This window comes from Psammomys obesus, unplaced genomic scaffold, assembly GCF_907164565.1.
Source record: "Psammomys obesus unplaced genomic scaffold, mPsaObe1.curated_primary_1811, whole genome shotgun sequence".
In the NCBI taxonomy this organism is placed as follows: Eukaryota; Metazoa; Chordata; class Mammalia; order Rodentia; family Muridae; genus Psammomys; species Psammomys obesus.
Genome location: NW_026592890.1, coordinates 20,086,056 through 20,089,999, shown reverse-complemented (window position 1 = coordinate 20,089,999; position 3,944 = coordinate 20,086,056). Strand labels below are relative to the sequence as shown.

The 3,944-nt window shown below is 45.3% G+C and overlaps 1 pseudogene; it reads right to left on the bottom strand.

Annotated features, from left to right (window-relative positions):
• Positions 1 to 687: 687 nt before the first annotated feature.
• On the bottom strand, positions 688 to 1,475 carry LOC129683417 (protein JTB-like; annotated as a pseudogene).
• Positions 1,476 to 3,944: the final 2,469 nt, after the last annotated feature.

Sequence of the window (3,944 nt, the reverse complement as noted above, 5' to 3'; positions counted from 1 at the left end):
CCTATAGTTTTATGACATCTCATTTGTCAATTGTTGCTTGTGTTTCCGGATCTACATCTATTTAGGCAATCTTTACCTAGGCTACTATGCTGTGATTTTCTTCCTACTTTCTCTTAGAAGTTACAGTTTTACACTGAAGATTTTGGTTCATTTGGAGTTCGTTTTTATGGAAGTTTAGGGGAAAAAAGATAGATTAAAAAGAACATGCATAGCTAGATAAACTAATACACACTAATATGTAAAAACAAACAGAAACATTGTTTAACATTGGAACTTTGAAAGTATTTCATTCGAGGGAATGAGGGAGGAGGCTACGGCTGGGATACAAAGTAAATAACCTGTGATTAATATAAAAACTAATAAAAATAAAATAAAATAAAGTATTTCTGTCCTTTTTTCCCCCCTCTTTATTGAGGTATGATTGCCCAACAAACATTATAAAGTATGGCAAAATCGGTGACAAAGAACCAATAGTTTCCTTTTTCACCCTTTTAGTTTTGCTATTTTCTTTTTTCTGGTTTACTCCTTTATTACTTTTTAAAAAGACAGTCTTACTATGTAGCTCAGCCTAGCCTGCCAACAAATTTGCCAAGGGTCCTCCTGACACTCTCTCTCAAGTGCTAGGATTACAAGTGTGTGTCACCAAGCCCAGCTCTATCTTACTTTTTATTGTGCCCATTAGCGGTCTGGAAGAGGAAGTCAGGGAAAGGTGCCACTACCACAAGGTTTAAGAGTACAGATTAGCCCACTGAGCTTTCTCTGCTTGATGTACAGTCTGTAAGATCTGGCATCATACAGGAGAATTCAGCTATATGGACTCAATTTGCTTCCGGACTTTTTCAAGAGCCTTTCGGTCCAGTTGTCGCTGACGGATGATGACGAGGCAAGCGAAGACTAAAGCCACAGCCACCACAGTGCCTTCAAACTTCCAAAATAAGTGTCGTTCCCTCAGAGCTGAACGGCAGCTTCTGAATTCATCCCTTTTAGATGGGCTGCAAGTGATTTTCTCCATGTACCCCGTAGAACCACACTCGGGCGTGCTTTTAATCTGGAAGTTGGAACACGGAGCACACTCTTTGGTCACCACAAACTCTTCCACCAGCCAACACGGTGAAGTCCAAGTGCTCACCGACAGCTTCTCCTCGCGCACCGGAGCCTCTGCTTCGCAGAGCTTTAGGTTCAGTGAAAGCGCACAGCAACCAGCAGAGGTGGCCGCCCCGGGGGAGGCCACGCCTCCGCGCACCTGCTAGCATGGGGCGGGCAGGGTCGCACCTGTTGCAGCAGTCGTCCCCGAGGTTCCAGCTCCGAGCAGCGAACTGCCAGAGTTCTCTCTCTGGGCCAGCTAAGGCTCTGTTGGAACGGCCTCGTGAGCACAGAGAGAATGACCCATGAGGACTTGTTGGCTAGAAGCGCGAGGTCTTTGTTCGGGCCAGGCTGGGAGGAGGGCACGCGGGTCCGGACTCAGTGCCCGCGCCTCTCGGCCTCCGTCTCGGGAGCGGCCATCTTGCTCGCGGAGGCCAGTTTTGCTATTTTCTTATAAGTTAATGTAAGTATTGGGATTGTGTTTTCTGAGCAAATGAGCATATTATTTCCACTGGACCCATTTGTGCAAAGAGGAGAATGTACAATGCTCTCCGCAGGAACTCGTACTGCCTGCTGCCAAGTAGGCCCCTTTTCTTCTTCCTGTCTCGGCTGCTTATCTCTGCATCTGCCCTTCCTCAGACCTCACACCAATTATACCATGGGACAGGACCCTGTCAGGGTGTCAAAGAAATTCAGAACATCATTAGGGTATACTTCAAAAACCTATATTTCACTACAGTGGAAAAATCTAAAAGTAATAGGTAAAGCAGTGATTTAAACAGCTGTGTTACAAGCAAAGAGGTTGAGGCAGCTCCGTGAACAAGTCGACTATCAGAGAAGACGACAACATCCAGGTGGACACAGCCAAATTCGACCAGATTTTCAAAGCAGAACTACAACCAGTGTTCCTCAAATCATTCCGCAATGGAGAAATAGAAGGAACACTTCCAAACTTATATGTGTGTGTGTCTGTGTGTATATATATTTATACACACAGAGAGACACCCACACGCTGACACACACACACACACACACACACACACACACACACACACACACGTATTAGATACTTCTTTTATATAATACATTACAACCATAGTTTCCCCCTCTCCACTTCTTTCTCCCAGATCCACACCCCATTGCCCAGATCTACTTCTCTGTTGTCTTCCATCAGAAAAGGGCAGGGCACCAAGAGACAGCAAACCAAACATGACAAAGCAAAACACGATAAGATGAGCCAAGAGCCCTCACACCAAAGCTGGACAGAGCAACCAACAGGAGGAAAGCAATCCCATGAACAGGCAAAAGAGTCAGAGAGACAGGCCCACTCCCACAGTAAGGAGCCCCACAAAAGCTTCAAGCTGAAAGCCGCAGCATACATGCAGAGGACTTGGTGCAGGCTCACGTAGGCCCACGCTTGCTGTTTCAGTCTCTGTGAGCCTGCATGAGTCCTGCTTGGTTGCTACAGTGGGCCCTGTTCTCCTCGTGTCCTCCATCTCTGACTCCTACAATCTTTCCTCTTCCTTTACAATGGGATTTCACAGTCTTTGGGGGTAGAGACCTAATGGAGAGCTCCAGTTAAGACTATCTCTCTGCATACTGGCTGACTTTGGGCCTCTACATTCACTTCTGAGAGAAGCCTCTCTGATGATGACTGGACAAGACACTCATCTTAGGCCTCTGGGCTAGCTAATCTTTGGTTCCTGGCCATCCAAACACTGTCAAGCATGGGCTTCCTCTCATGGAGTAAGCCTCAAGTTAAATCTAATATTGGTTACTCCCACAAGGTCTGTGCCACCATTGCCCTAGCACTTATTACAGGGTGGACAGATTGTTGGTCAAAAGTTTTGTTCTCTTTCAGTAGCTTGCAGAATACCTTCCCACACTAGAGACAAGAACATAGAGGTAAAGGCTCCCTATAGGCAGCAGCTCAACATCTCCATGTTCAATGAGCTGTATGGATGCTATCTTTGGCAATGGGGCCCCACTGTCAGTTTTTGGAGAGCAATCTTCTGTTTTAGATTCAACCTAATTTGTTTGAGAGGTCTCGCCATGACTCCTTCTTGACCAGCAATTCAACTGAATACAACACACTTCCACCATAGGAAACCTTGCGTGGCCACAAGAAAAGGCCAGATGAGACTCTATATCCTTCCTTAGTAGGAGATTCACTAGGTCACCCTACCTTTCAGGTAGTTTCCATCGTTCTAGCTTTCCACACTAGTGTCCCCACCAAATGCTCCCAATTCCAGTCCTCTTTCCTGCACTTTTTCTGTCCATCCCCTCTCCCTTACAACCTGACCTCTCTCACTCTGGTTTCCACCACACCTGCCCAGTCCACCTGCACAATCTGTTCCATTTATCCTTCCCAGGGAGAACCATTTGTCTCTTTATCTGACCTCTCTTGGTCTGTAGATTGTAGCTTGGTTATCATTTACTAATCAGCTGTTATCACTTGTAAGTGAGTACTCATCATCCTTGTAAATCTGGGGCTGGGTTACCTCCCTTGGGATTATTATTATTATTACTACTAGTAGTAGTAGTTGCATTCATTCAAATTTCATTCAGCTTTTTTTTTTTTAACAGCTGAATGATACTCCATTGTGTAAACGCACCACATTTTCTTTATCTGTTCTTCTTTGGTGGAACATCGAGGATGTTCACCATTTCTGGCTCTTGTGACTATATCAACAATGAACATAGTTGAGCAAGCGTCCCTGTGGTAAATTGAAGTATCCATTTGGTATATGCCCAAGAGTGGGATAGCTGGATCTTGAGTTAGATCAATTCCCAGTTTTCTGAGAAACTGTCATGTTGATTTCCAAAGTGGCTGTACAAGATTGCACCTCCACCAGCAATGG